General features: G+C 48.0%; 1 non-coding gene across 1 annotated transcript; it reads left to right on the top strand.

The window, feature by feature from the left end:
* Nucleotides 1-6,319: 6,319 nt before the first annotated feature.
* Nucleotides 6,320-6,510, top strand: LOC111590979 (U2 spliceosomal RNA). The gene has a single exon (XR_004856751.1). It is a non-coding gene; the product is annotated as a U2 spliceosomal RNA (small nuclear RNA).
* The last annotated feature ends 9,656 nt before the right edge of the window (nucleotides 6,511-16,166 follow it).

Below are 16,166 nucleotides of genomic sequence, written 5' to 3' on the forward strand. Positions count from 1 at the left end.
TACATATGCATGCATGGCGAGGTGGTCGTCATGCATGCATGTGTGCATCACGCAGACGCACAGGAGGACACTGAAACCCCCTTTTAGGTTTCTCCTATCGACAGCAACAGCGAACGGAAAGAAAGATGCCCTGCAAATTTGCAGTGTAGGGCACGTCGTCGGTCCTATTATCTGTCACTCTGTCAGGAACGGGCTAGGCTACCGGATTACCGTTTTTCAACGTTTTGCTATGTTTTTCATGTATCATATAAATATTTATTAAGATATTTATTTAAGGAACAATTGGATCTATACCATTAAAAGATCCAAACTTTAGATATATACCATGGACCCCACATGTCATTGACTCATGTGGACCCACATGTAAGTGAGATAGTAATGATATGGATCCAAAGTGGTGATCTTTTAATGGTATGGATCCAAATTTCCCTTTATTTAAATATAATTATTGTTTATTTCTAAATTTTTGAAGCAAGGCGGTGTGGGTTCTAGTTCTTGCTCTGCAATATTTTCTGTACGGTGTGGTATCTGCGCGAGCGGGGTCGAGTACTGAACAGTCACAGTAGCTAGCTACGCGAGCGCTAGGAGTCAACGGTGAAGCCGTGGTAGTACCTGATGCCCAAGTTAGACTCTTGATATAGTAGTATAGACTACGTATAACATATTAGTCTTTAGTCGATGATGCCTTTTGTTGAAGGCTGAAATGAGCCTGGCGGACGGTCCGGCCCTGAGGCCGGACGGTCCGCGGTCCGGACTGTCCGCGGTGGTGGCGCGGACGGTCCGCGCGCGCGCAGAGTCAGTTAGGGTTCCTAGTTTCTCGCGGGATTTGTTACCTAAAACCGCGGGATTAACTCGGGAAACAGTTGGAAACGGATCCAGACCTCCCCCTTTATATAGATGAAGGGCTACGGCCGATTGAACCCCCAACAATCGAACAAATCAAGTCTATTACTCGTTTTTACCTTATGCATTAGGAGTAGTTCTAGTTTAGTTCTAGTTTAGCTCTATTTTAGTATTCCAATCCCCAAATTCTCCGCCTCTCCTCGACTCTACGTCGATTAGAGGAGTCTAGGTCGGCCTGCCTGAGCCTAGACAACTCCTAGGATCTCTCCTCCCCGACGGGGTCCCTCCCGGGAGCGAGATCCAGGCGCCGTCGGCGATCTACCGCCGCCCCTGCGCACGCGCGGACCGTCCGGCCCTAGGGCGCGGACCGTCCGGCCGTCAGGCAGGGAATTCTAGCTCCTGCACCAGGTCGCGGACCGTCCGGCCCTGTGCCGCGGACCGTCCGCGTCTGACCAGAGAGCACCGCCGCCTCGCACCAGGCCGCGGACCGTCCGGCCCCTGCGCGCGGACCGTCCGCCCCTGTGCAGAGGACACCGCCGCCGGTTCTTCTTGAGTGATTGGCGCTCCGAAAAAGCGTCAACATACTTTTTGGCGACTCCGCTGGGGAATAGGTGTCTAGATCTGCTAAAAATCGGCCCATAAATGGCCGGTTCTAAGGATCACACCAAGATCTCCACTACCAACATCATCAAGCCGGCCATGGAGGCGCTCCCGGCTGATGACCAAATGCCCTTTGAAGACCTCGTAATGCGCGATGAGAAAGAGGTGATGCGGCAATGGAACGAACAACGCGACAAGGAAGAGGCGGAACTGCTGCATAAACTCTCCGAACGACGCAAGGAGGCGGCAGACAAGTACTTGTCACACTTCACGGTGGATCGCCACCAGAAGATCGTCCGTCAAGGGGAGATCGATATGGAATCTCTCCTACCTCCACTGCAGGGTCCCGCTGTAAGTACTCCAGATCTATCTCTTACGACTTTCATGGATCAACGAGGAGATTAGTTGAAGCAATATGTAGATGAATCTATTAAAATGCATTTGCGTGCATACGAGAAATCAGCTGCTCCTAATTTTCCATCGCGAGAGTCTAATACAGTGCCACCCACGTCAAACACATCGGCTATAAACGGGTCACCTTTGACCCAGCCATCATATGGTATGCCGATGCATGCTTTCGTGTCACCATCACAGCCGCAACCACTAGGCACGCGGCAGGTACTGGACGCGACCGGACCGTCCGAGCATCATCTCAGACAGTCCGGTTATACCGCGGACCGTCCGGCGTATTTCGCCGGACCGTCCAACCAGATGCAGGCCCGCACACAAAACACTCAGGTCGCACCGTACATGGCCGGACCATCAGGGTACAACCCTGAACACTTCAGCCCCATCACGGACCGTCCGGTGCATCACGCCGGACCGTCCGGATATGTTGCGGACCGTCCGCCATCTTACGCTGGACCGTCCGGATATGGCATGAACCGGCCGACGTATTATGCTGGACCATCCGACTCTACACGAGTCCATGCGCAGACTGCCCAAGTCACGCCATATATGGCTGATCCATCCGGGTACAGCCCTGGACCATTCGGCCCGATCGCAGACCGTCCAGTTCTTTACGACAGACAGGCTGGGTACGAGACTACCCACGTAGCACCATATACGGCTGGACCGTCTGGATATGCATACGCAGAGCCGAGAGCTGCGCAATACGCACAGTTCCCACATTCATCGCAGCAACATTATGGTACCCCACCAGCAACACATTATAATCATGCCATACCACCTCATGGACATAGGGCTGAATACTATTCGGCCACAAGAGAGCCTGAGGGGTATAAGGCAGGAGCTGGTGACATTAATAGGACACCTAACACACACCTCAAACATACCTGGGAGGAAAGCCGACAGAGTAATGTCAGGCAACCTGAAATCTCCACCCACAAACTCAATGGATGGTCGCCAGACATGGCAGAGAGGGTCAGAGATGAGGTAGCCGGGATGTTCAGGGACAAACTCGGTGTTAGTGTGTCAGGTACAGGGCAATCGTATCGGAAGCCTTATAGCCACCGATTCGACACCGTGCCATACCCACAGGGAACTAGAATACCAGACTTCTCTAAGTTTTCTGGTGAAAGTGGGAAAAGCACACACGAACATATAAGCCAATTCATAGCACACCTGGGAGAATTGGCTGATGGGGAAGCCTACCGCGTTCGTTTATTCTCGTTGTCCCTTACTGATACTGCATTTGCATGGTACGCAGCTTTGCCACCAAACTCTATTAACTCTTGGGAAGAATTAGAGCAGAAATTTCATGAACACTTCTTCTCAGGAGAACATGAGTTAGAATTGGCTGACTTAGCTTCAGTCCGACAGGGACCTGAAGAATCGGTTAATGACTATATCCGGAGATTCCGGGACACTAGAAACCGATGCTTTCAGATTCATGTCGCAGAAAAACAACTGACAGGGCTAGCTTTCAATGGGTTGCGACCCTACTTAAAAGAAAAATTAGATGGCACCCAATTCTTTTCACTAGTACACTTACACCAGCGGGCTATGACCTGTGAAAGCCGAAGTAAGGAAACATCAAAATCGGCTAGCCATAAGATGCATCTAGTGGGATACGATAATTCGGACGATGAATCCACGGATGTATACATCGCCGAACTGGTTTGGCCAGGACAGGCTAAACCTTCAGCGTGTTCTGCTTTACAGTCGATTCGAAGGAATCGACAAGAGGAAGTTAAGTTTACTTTTAATGTTGCCAAATGCGATAAAATATTTGACGAGTTATTGAAAAACGGCAACATTAAATTAACTCATACTATTCCTCCTCCTGATGAATTAAAGAGGCGTGCTTATTATAAGTGGCATAATTCCTTTTCTCATGCCACCAATGATTGTAATGTTTTTCGTCGACAGATACAATCGGCCATAAATGAGGGTTGATTGGCTTTTCAGGAGATGCAAGTAGACACACAACCCTTTCCTGTTAATACAATAGAACTCACATGCAAAAGGGTCTTGGTTCGGCCCGAAATGGCTGATAAAGGCAAAGGCAAGGGCATCGTCATCAGCAATCCTCGCATGTCAGATATATCACAAAAGGAGATTGCTCGAAAGGCTTCGGACGAGAAGGCTAAAAGGTCCGAAGACGCCGGGGGGCAGGCACAGTTAATAAACAAAACACATCAGCCTAGCCCCAGCATCGTAGATGGTCCGGCACCTACGTGCGGACAATCCGGTGCTCAGACAAACGGTCCGGCTAACTCAGCCGGACAGTCCACCTATGACCAAAGGCGTCAACCTCTACACAAAGCAAGGAAAAAGACGCAAGGTCAAAGCACATATAATCGGCTGATCAAAGCCGATCCTACTTTTGATCAGTTGCTCTCCAAAAATACTAGCAAAAAGACTGTTCCACGTGATCGGTCAACAAAGAAACCCCGGTCACCTGCTAAAACAAAACGGTCAAACAAAACGACCCGAAAGGCGACACAACAAGCATCGCCTATTCATTCTATGAGACCAGGGTACTTTCCACCTATTTACTCATCGTCGGTATATTATCCTGTTCAAACATGGAATGACATGACGATAAATCCATGGTACTTGTATAGTCCCTTTGTCTATCCAGGCTAGGGGGCACCTCCATTCTATTCATTTTGATCCATTGATCAAATGGTCATGGCCGAGAAAGATACAATCCAAAACGGCCTTTATACATTGGTGCTTTATTGAATGATCTCTATTTTGAAAAGCCGATGACTTACATCAGGTTTAGTTCATATGCTTTTGGTTCGTCAAACTACACCAAAAGGCAGGGGGGCATATGTTGAAGGCTGAAATGAGCCTGGCGGACGGTCCGGCCCTGAGGCCGGACGGTCCGCGGTCCGGACTGTCCGCGGTGGTGGCGCGAACGGTCCGCGCGCGCGCAGAGTCAGTTAGGGTTCCTAGTTTCTCGCGGGATTTGTTACCTAAAACCGCGGGATTAACTCGGGAAACAGTTGGAAACGGATCCAGACCTCCCCCTTTATATAGATGAAGGGCTACGGCCGATTGAACCCCCAACAATCGAACAAATCAAGTCTATTACTCGTTTTTACCTTATGCATTAGGAGTAGTTCTAGTTTAGTTCTAGTTTAGCTCTAGTTTAGTATTCCAATCCCCAAATTCTCTGCCTCTCCTCGACTCTACGTCGATTAGAGGAGTCTAGGTCGGCCTGCCCGAGCCTAGACAACTCCTAGGATCTCTCCTCCCCGACGGGGTCCCTCCCGGGAGCGAGATCCAGGCGCCGTCGGCGATCTACCGCCGCCCCTGCGCACGCGCGGACCGTCCGGCCCTAGGGCGCGGACCGTCCGGCCGTCAGGCAGGGAATTCTAGCTCCTGCACCAGGTCGCGGACCGTCCGGCCCTGTGCCGCGGACCGTCCGCGTCTGACCAGAGAGCACCGCCGCCTCGCACCAGGCCGCGGACCGTCCGGCCCCTGCGCGCGGACCGTCCGCCCCTGTGCAGAGGACACCGCCGCCGGTTCTTCTTGAGTGATTGGCGCTCCGAAAAAGCGTCAACACCTTTATTAATGGTTTATGGCTCTAACACACTACACTAAAAAGGGTTATCTTACGTCACCCTAGAAAAGATACACTCTAGACACCCTTTTAGCACGTGTTCTAGCTATCGACACGTGCTAAAGGAGGTTTGTGCGGTTGCCAAGAATCCAAGCTCTAGACCTATTTAGTACTAACTCTATTTTTTTAAATTGACGCTAGCTAGTGCAATTTTACACTAACCAACGTCAACTATAAAAAACGGAGGGAGTATCATTTATAGCCACCAATCCGTTCTAAGGCAGTATTGATTGGTGGGTACAACCATACTAAGAGTGTATATGTATCACTAATAATATTATCATCATGATATATAACACCAGGGTACACAAAGTCAAAAAAGAAGAAATTTATTAGAGAGGGGGATTGTTCAAACTAGATATATGGTCGGGACCAGCATGCATACAATTTAGATAGGTCCAACCCGCAATGTATGTGTACCCTATATTCCTATGTTACTCGTTGATTAGTGAACACAAAGGTGAATAAGATTATAAGTTCAAGAATCATCTAAGCACCATGACTACTTAACTCCCCCTTCCCCCTTGGTTCTAGTGAGTAGCAGTAGTAGCAGCAGTAACAGCAGTAGCAGTAGTAGCAGTAGCAGGAGCAGCAGCAGGAGCAGTAGCAGCAGCAGTAGTAGTAGTAGCAGCAGCAGCAACAGCAGCAGTAGGAGTAGAAGTAGCAGTAGCAGTAGCAGTAGTAGCAGTAGCAGCAGTAGCAGCAGTAGCAGTAGCAGTAACAGTAGCAGTAGCAGTTGTAGCAGTAGCAGTAGCAGTAGCAGTAGTAGTAGTAGCAGTAGCAGTAGCAGCAGCAGCAGTAACAGCAGTATCAAAAAAGTGATTTGACTTTTTTGAACTCATATCTTTTTCGGTCTTTTGGCTAAGACAAAGTATAATATTTATTTTTATCAGTTTAATATCTGATATATCGACTATATATTTATTTTGATATTAAATTTATTTTATATGAGTTTTTTCAAAACGTGTCCACGATGCTGGCTTACTAGTTTCTCGCCCGTTGCGCTGCTTGTCGGCATCAAATATAATATATATAGAACAAGTTGCATGACTAATCATGTCTTGTTTTGCCTACGGCCAAGGAACAGATCAATCAGCATGCAGCAGCCGTGTACTTTTTAACCCTCAGGACTACTTTGAAACCTCGAATCTTCTTTGGAATTGAAGAGGGTTAAGGTAGAAATGAACTAATTTTCTCTCCAATCATCTTCAATCCAAAAAAAATTTGAGTTTTCAAACTAGCCCTCGTCGATTCATACAACGTCGTCCCGAAGAGGCCACGTACGAGAAGGAGCATCGAAACATCACGATAATAATAAAATAATAAAGCTTGCCAAGACATCCAGACTGCGCGTAGTAGCTTCACGCAAAACAAAAACCAGTCAGAGATCAAGAGCATGCACATGCATGCATATATGCCACTGCCATGCCATAAATACACGTGGCGCGGCGTCCATCGGCGGCGCGCGCCGCTCGTGATTGCAGCCTTGCAGGGAGCACACACAATGGCTCAGAGGGGATGTGATCGCGACCAAAAGCAGCTTAGTTTAATACAGTAAGTTGCATATGGAGTGTATATCCACGTACGTTTTGAAATACTAGAAGGTATAAGTGCATCGGATCCTGCTTGCATTTTGCATCGAAAGCTAGCACAAGCACTACTGCAGCAGGCGGCCGATCACATGCACGGCGATCCGCCGATCACGTACGCACATGGCCCACATGATTTATGCATGAGATGTCTCTCGAGACAGATGAAGGATGATGCGTGCGTGTGCGTGCGTGCTTCCAAGACCCACCGCATCCTTCTTGGTTCCATTCTCACCTCACACATCTCATATGAATCATACGCATTTTCATCTAAGATATAAACTATGGGAGCAGCGCAACTTGATGGATCCGCATGTATGTATGTGTATCTTTTTCTTTTAAAAAATAGATGTACACTAGGTACATACATATATACAGGTACGTACAGAGAGGATCCCTCTATATATGCTTGGCGGCGTAAATTATACTCTCTTCGCCTTCAAATTCACAAACCAGTTTTTATTTATATATCTCGAACAAGCACTAAAATCGAAGGTTAGTGAACAAGTAGAAATTAGCGAACCAGTTTTTATTTATATATAGTGAAGTTATGTATCCGCGAGGAGAGAGCTAAGGTCCCCTTTAATTTATAAAGGCTCCAGCTTCTCTAAAAATATCTCCAACTCTGCTTCTCTGTCTCCTTAGCTTCTCTAGAGGAGCCTGAGTTGTTTTACAGTTCGTTTGGCAAAACCGCTTTCCCTGTGTCTATTTTGAATGATGTATGAAAAAAATGTAGGAGGAGCCAACAAAGGCTAGATTTTAGATGCTCTGGCTCTCAACCTTAAAACGGCTCTAGCTTTTGGAGGGCTTTCGATGCGAAGTCGTTTTCTGTCATCGTTTTGCAGGGCTTCAGAATGATCCGAGGGTGGAGGCGCCCAAAGAGCCAAGCTAAAAAGGGGGAAAATATCTGCATATTGGATGCAAACTCATTCCTTTGCAGCCCCTAAAATCCACCACATGCAGGCCCACAGAAACAGGGCAAAACAGCAAATTAACTGTTTGGTAATTTAAAAACAACGAGAGATTATCTGCTTACGGTTAAGTTGTAGTTTTGACATGTTTGTGTCATTGTGTGGACCTTTAGGTGATGCATGTGAGAGGCTGCGGTATGTTGAAGAATTTTTTTCCAACAAAAAAACCCTAAAAATCTTATGCAGGGTGACAAGAGATAGATTTTGCCTTGGGCAGTGCGCACCGGCAATTGTCATGGCTGCGATGTAAAGAATGCGCGCGCAAGCTAGTTAATCACGGATGGGAATAAATTGGTAGAGAAACCAGCAGGGGGTGTGGCGGGGTGGTCAGGGGCACCAAACCCTTCCAACCCAACATAATCCATGTGGGTTGCTTTTCTTGGTGCCAACCACCTTCTGTGATCTGGTGGGGCGGGCGGCGAGATCTGGTCTTCTCCGGCGGGTGACTCAGGCACACATAATTCTTCCCTAATTTAGGGTTTGTTAGAGATTTCGTTGTAGATTATATATATGTGTCCTTAGATATTCTACACATGACTAACAACCAATCGTTGTTTTATATTCATCACAAAATAATGAGAGTGGTAAGAACGAAAAAAAAAAGATAAACGTGTGTCCCAATTCACTTGACCGTGAATACTATATGTATAGCGAAGATTGAAAAGTCATTCGTTCTACGCTCGAAGGCTTCGCTAACACAGACATGATACGAAACCGCCTATGAAGATTTTGTACAAAACCTCAGGACCAACAAAGCTGTATTCTCGTACAATCAAGCGAAGCCACGCCAGGGAGTCTTCACCAGAAGCGAAGATACGCCCACCACCAATAAGACGGTCAACAAGGATTCAAGGAATGATAGAGACGGAAATTGACCAAACTATCTTTGAATAGACAAACAATTGTAACATCATAGTTGAAGGGTAATTAGGACTTTATACAAGTATTGCAAAGGCGAAGACCCCTGTAAGGCCGACTCCAGCAGTTCACCCAAAGTTTACCCATAAGCACTGTTTTGTACAATTCTGCACGGTAGATTGTACTGTTCGTAGAGTAGAGTTTAAATATGTATACGTTGTTGGAGATAGTCTAAATATCACCTAACATACAAAAATCTTTATCCAATGAGATGCTACGATAATTTTTGCTTCCCAACATCCGACACTCATTGTTTGCGTGTGCTCGCTAATGTTAGAGTGTGTCCTCTACATTACCCGATTAACAGGAACTGGAGGGCTATCATAACCGTTGGTTGCAGTCCCCAGTCACACGACACTATGTAAATACGATTAAGAGGGTCGACGGGTAGCCAATGCTAATCGTTCGACCACAAACCCTAATCAACATTCCACATGTCCCCATCACCTAGGCGCTCGGAGTGACCGGAAGAGCTACGACTCACGGCTTCAATCCTCGTGATCTCCCCAACGTGAACGGGATCTGAGCCTCCCCTCCAGGTGCCACTGGAGGAGCCGATCCACCGCCACGGGAACTAGTCTCCTCGCCGGAACACACACGGAGGCGGCGGGTCTACAATGCAAGATGCCGCCGCCATCGCTGCCCCCATGAACAACAATGAAGGTATGTAACCATAATCCTCTTAGTTTTTTTTGAAAGGAAGCGGCAAAAGATTTGCCTCTTCAATATATTAGAAGAGAAATAGATAACAGACTTCAGAAGACGGAGCAAAAGAAAAAACGAAAAGAAGAAAAACATACACTAACTCAATCTAACATACACTGCAACTCCCAATTTGATCTTTCACCAATTGCGTAACCTGGATAGCAGATCTTTGAAGTCTCTGAAAGATTCTGTTATTTCTTTCCAACCATATATTCCACCAAAAAGAGATGATGAGTCCATCGAAAATCTTCTTTGACTCCTTGCAGCAACGGTTCCTTAATCTCTTCCACCAATCATACAACGAGCCGAGGTTAGAAACGCTACTTAGAAATGACAGATTGGCCCAAGATAGGATCATGTTCCAAACCTCTATAGAAAACGGGCAGTCTTTGCCTAAATGAGGCATACTTTCTTGTGATAAGTTGCAAAGACAACAAATTAGATTGCAAGGCCATCCCCGCTTTTGTAGGTTGTCCGCAGTCAGAATTCTGTTACGCAACATGGTCCACGCGAAAAAAACGACATTTTGGCTCAATTCTCGCTTTCCAGATAGGATAAATTTTGATTTTACAAAAATTCGTTGTGAACTGAATTTTATATGCACTACTTGAACTATAACTCCCATCCGTCGTCCACCTCCATAAAATAGTATCGTCGAGATCATTGAGTTCATGAGTGCTGTTGATAACTTGCCAGAGGGAAATGAATTCTTTTATCTCATCCTCATGTGTGTAAGGAGAACAAAAGTGCATCCAGCGATTGTTTGTAAGGGCTTGGCACACTGAGATATTTTTTCTCTAGAATAGATCTATTGGTTATCGAGGATTTGCAGTTACGGATTACTATTTTAGGGGCTTAGGAATCAATCCTAAGCACCACAGAATCTAACAGCTAACACTGCACACGACCACACACATAATGGCTAGACTCATAAAAAAAGGCCACCCAGACTCCTAGAGGCGGACCAAAATCAAGAAATTTATATTATTTTGATCAAACCAACCTTCTTCGGGCATTGTTTGGTTATTTCTATCCTATATAGATTGAATATGATCTGAAAAAAATATAATTTTTTTGACTTGTTTGGAAATTAAACTCACTCAAACACACTTAATCTAATGGATTGAGAGCAAAATGAATAAGCCGTCAAGTGGAATCGAATGGGAGCCCAACCTCGTCGAAGAGGCCAAATTTGGACAGCCACGCGTTCTTCGATAAGGTCTCTTCCGCCTTGAGGTGAAGCAACAAGCTTAATTATAAGCTTTCTCAATATCCTTCAAAATAAGGTTCACAATAATATCAGCTGTTTACCTAAGAAATCTGTTTTGGCGCCAAAGCAACAGTTTCAGGCGTTGAAATTCTAGAAGAAGCCTGACCAGGTTCGATGTCGTAGTTGCTTGAAGCAACAAACAGGTTGGCTTGTCCATCGACGGAACAACAACTCCTACAGAATCCAATGTACTCAACCACAAACATCGAAGAGCGTACGTAGGCATTTACCTGCCAGGCAAATGATCATAGCTAGCCCCAGGCGATCGAAATTGAACGCCTGGGAGTTGTGCCTGGGCCAGGTAGGTCTGGTGCAACGCAAACCAAACAGACCCTCCATCCATCGCTGTGCGCAGTTCGGCCGGGTATAGGCTAACCAAAAACAGCGCCATGCAAATAGTGCAAACAAAAAACGCATATGGGGATTTTATTATTATTGTCATCGTCTCATACTCTCGTTTACGAGAAGTCTCGAACATGTATGAAGAGAAAAAATAATATATTACAGCAGAGCAGAAGCATATGCAGCAGGACCGCAGGAGCCGGCAGCGCCAAACGCCATGGAATGGTCAGGACAGGGACAGCGCTGTCACTGTGGCGAGACTAGCGACCGGGCCACGGCGGCACAGGCCCCAGGCAAACCGGGGAAAGTGGCGATGGGGTGCCGCGACGACTGTGCCTGTGCCTGTGCGTGGGGGCGCGCTGCATGCGGATGATGGAAGCGTCAGATCTTCAGAACTAGAAGAGCAGCAAAAGGCCACTCCCAGTTGTTTGTTTCCTCCTCGTTCTCTAGCTCCACCGGCCCCAGCCGCTTCCAGTTGCATGCCGGTGCCGGTGCCGGTGCTGCTGCGCTGTAACAAAACTGCTCAACGCGCGCTGTGCTCGCTCGGGGCTGGCTGGCTGGCTGCTGCTGTGCAGCGCAGCGCAGCGCTATGCCGCTAGCAATTTGCCATCTGCTGACTCTGAGAACAAGCTTGCACCCGCCTTCCTTCCATCATGCAGATGATGCATGGCGCCCAGCCTTTTGCACCGTCCGTACCTGCTCGGAGTGATGATTGCGTAGCTCCTCAACTCTTATCTCCCTGCATCATCATGTTGCCCTCCTCCTGCTACTACTACTATTCTTCCGTAGCTAAATTTACAAAAAAGGAATCAATTGTTATCAAGCACACCACAATCTGCGTGTGAAAAATGCAGAGTCGAGGGATTGTAGTAGGCTTTCGTTGCAATATGTATTTGGACATAAGCTGGATAAATAGGGCCCTATCTAATTTACGGGCTCTGAGGGACCCTGCGTATCCTCGGGGCCAGCCCTGCATGTGATTAGGATTTGTTATGGTTTAAAATTAATAAATCCGCTTTATAATCGTATGAATGTTCGTGTTTTAAAATTGTATGCAATCTTAAAGTTGTTCTAAAGGTGGCACATGCACTAAGGTGCTAGTGTCATATAGTGTCGGCATACCACGACTATAGACTATAGTGTGGTGTCTAGGCCTATAGCTAGGCACGCGTGCTAGCATGACACATCACGGTCACTAAGGGTGTGTTTGGTTTGAGGTTAAAGTTGGATGAGTCGGGGGCGACACCGTCCCTTCGATTTTTTGGGATCACGCCGCCCCCAAAAATCACTTCGGGGTTCACCTCGCCCCTGTTTGACTCTCAACCAAACACTATAGAAAACGTGGTCGCCTCATTCCATCCCTCCTCGTACATTCAACCAAACGCACTATAATAGTATCATACTTTATAGTGGCAGTATCAACCGTAGTGTCTATTTTACTATCTATACGAGCTAGTTTGGAAACTTAAACCCATTCGAGATTGAAAGGGTTTGGAGAGGAAATTAGTTTATTTCACCTTAATTCCTTCTATTTCGAAGGGGATTTGAGATTACTAAAGTAGCCCTACGTACATGGGGTTGGATCGACGTGCATAACGAAAAGGGTATGGAGTACGGAGTGTCTCAAGAAGCTCCTAAGTCCTACCAAGCGGTAAAACCTCAAGACACAATTTGTTGGGACCATTACCCAAACTTCTGTGCACTGAAAGATAGGCCGTAGGCGTATGCAGTAGTATCAGATACTGTATTAAAAAAACATTTCCCTAGGCGTCAGTCGTCTGAAATCTATGTTTTGTTTAGGCAATGTGTGTCGTGTGGTCCGTCCATGAGTCTGTTGCGTTCTATTGTATTCGCACTGGCTTCTGTTCGGACGTACGCGGAAAGGAAGCCGAGGCGATTTCCTCGAGGCACGGTGATTGTTCCTGCGAACTCCCGTATTAGGCTACCCGCAGTGGGAAGCTGTGAGGAATACGCTACGAGGATAGCGTTAGATATAAAGTAAAAGAATGCTGCAATGAAGGACTCTAAAGGCGACTGTAAATTTAGAGCGGACCGGAGGAACGCTATTTACAGAGTCCTACTCGAAACTTTCTCGTGCGCGTATTGGATGGTAGACGCATGCTGTGCACGGCTGCATGCACATGCATGCACGTGGAGGTGGTGGAGACGGGCCCACATGCATGCTGACGGTATAGAAAAGTGGAGAAAAAATATAATATAATATATGGTAGTTGATATAGGGTAGATATATAGAGTAATTGTGATCGCGGAGAATTGTTGGATAAAGTAGAAAACCTCGCTGACCAGGATAAAATATTCCTTTTAGGGTAGAGAAATAGAGTAGTATGAGTGCGGATAGCCTTATTCCCCGTCGCGGTGCGCTGTAGAAGGTCTTCCGGAGGACCACGGTGACGCGCTCACTGCATCTCCTTGGACCCTCTTTGTTGCACTTACCCTCACGTGTGTACGATATGGAAACGGACGAAAACATGTATTTATTTATTAGTATAACTTTTTTAGTGTTTTTTCCCGAATAAATAGGATATAGAGTCTGCTATATAAATTTGTATTCTTGTTTTTTGACCTGATCTTATAAATATAAAAAATAATCAAATTTATCATATATTTTCTCAAACAATATATATAATCGATACACATACAGATATTAAATCATCTTTTTCTTGTAGAGAACAAATAATATATAAACAATTTACGTAAAAAATATTCTTATTTATAATAATGTGCTTGATAACATAAGCAAAGATCATCATCAATTTTCATATATATGTATTTTAAAATATTAAATTTATCTAAATGATTCAGATATCCACTTTCATCCTCGATCTGTTTTCTTAATTCGGTGTAGATTTCGTGGACCCTTATGGTGATGATGGCTCAGGGTTGGAGATTTGTGTGGGGTGATGTTGGAATGTTCTATTGTTTGTGGTGTAATAGACTGATAAGCGATTTCGTGGAACCTTATGGTGGAATGGCTCAGGGTTGGAGTTTTGTCCTTCCAGTGCTATAGAACAGAAGGGCAAAACTGAGCAAAAAAACACGACTAATGATAAAAGTGAGGACACCAGTAAAACTGAGGGCACCAGCTTAAAAACCCTTAATCATTAGTTTTCAAAGGATGGACAAAGAAGTTAAGGATAGGCTAGTTCAATGTGCTATTGGAGTTCATAGACATATTGTCGGGGACCATAATTAGGGTACCCTCAAGGCTCCTAATTCTCAGCTGGTAACCCCCATCAGCACAAAGCTGCAAAGGCCTGATGGGTGCGACTAAGTCAGGGATCGGTCCATTCCAGGGACTCGATCACGCCTCGCCCGAGCCCAGCCTCGGGCAAGGGCAGCCGACCCCGGAGGATCTCCGTCTCGCCCGAGACCCCCCTCCAGCGACGAACATACTTCCGGCTCACCCGAGGCCCAGTCTTCGCCAAGAAGCAACCCTGGCCAAGTCGCCACGCCAACCGACCAAATCGCAGGGGCATTTAATGCAAAGGTGGCCTGACACCTTTATTCTGACGCACATCCTCCAGTCGACAGAGCCAAAGTGACCGCAGTCACTTCGCCGCTCCACTGACCGGCCTGACAGAAGGACAGCGTCGCCTGCGCCGCTCCGACTGCTGCGCCACTCGACAGAGTGAGGCTGACAGGCAGTCAGGCCCGGCCTTAGGCACCATAGGAAACTCCGCTTCGCCCGACCCAGGGCTCGGACTCGGGCTCAGCCCCGGAAGACGGCGAACTCCGCTCCACCCCACCCCAGGGCTCGGACTCGGGCTCAGCCCCTGAAGACGACGAACTCCGCTCCGCCCGACCTAGGGCTCGGACTCGGGCTCAGCCCCTGAAGACGACGAACTCCGATCCGCCCGACCCCAGGGCTCGGACTCGGGCTCAGCCCCGGAAGACGACGAACTCCGCTTCGCCCGACCCCAGGGCTCGGACTCAGCCCTGGCCTCAGCCGACGGTCTCCGCCTCGCCCGACCCAGGGGCTCGGACTCGACCTCGGCCACGGAAGACAGACTCGACCTCGACCTCGGAGGAGCCTCCACATCGCCCAACCTAGGGCGCGGACCGACCACGTCAACAGGAGGCGCCATCATTACCCTACCCCAAGCTGACTCAGGCTACGGGGAACAAGACCGGCATCCCATCTGGCTCGCTCCGCCAGACAAGTAATGATGGCGCCCCGCACGCTCTATGACGACGGCGACTCTCAGCCCCCTTACGGAAGCAAGAGGACGTCAGCAAGGACTCGACAGCTCCGACAGTTGTCCTTCCGCCAGGCTCCAGCGCTCCTCTGACAGCCATGACACCACACGAACCGGGTGCCAAAACCTCTCCGGCCGCCACGATGGCGTGTACTTAGGGCGCTAGCTCTCCTCCGCTAGACACGTAGCACTCTGCTACACCCCCATTGTACACCTGGATCCTCTCCTTACGCCTATAAAAGGAAGGACCAGGGCCCTCTTACAGAGGGTTGGCTGCGCGGGAGGACGGGACGACGCGTAGAGTCCCTCGCTCTCTCCTCCGTGGACGCTTGTAACCCCCTACTGCAAGCGCACCCGACCTGGGCGCAGGACAACACGAAGGCCGCAGGTTTCCCCTTTTGCCTGTCTCCCTCCTTGGTTCCCCCCTTCGTGCTCCGTCTCGCGCCGACCCATCTAGGCTGGGGCACGCGGCGACATTTCACTCGTCGGCTCAGGGACCCCCCGGTCTCGAAACGCCGACAGTTGGCGCGCCAGGTAGGGGCCTGCTGCGTGTTGACGAACAGCTTCCCGTCAAGCTCCAGATGGGCAGTCTCCAGCAACCTTTCCAGCCCGGGACGGTGCTCCGTTTCGGGAGTCTTGAGTTCATGTCCCTCGACGGCAACTACGACATGATAC

The sequence above is a fragment of the Zea mays genome, chromosome 2 (genome assembly GCF_902167145.1).
Source record: "Zea mays cultivar B73 chromosome 2, Zm-B73-REFERENCE-NAM-5.0, whole genome shotgun sequence".
NCBI classification, from domain to species: domain Eukaryota; kingdom Viridiplantae; phylum Streptophyta; class Magnoliopsida; order Poales; family Poaceae; genus Zea; species Zea mays.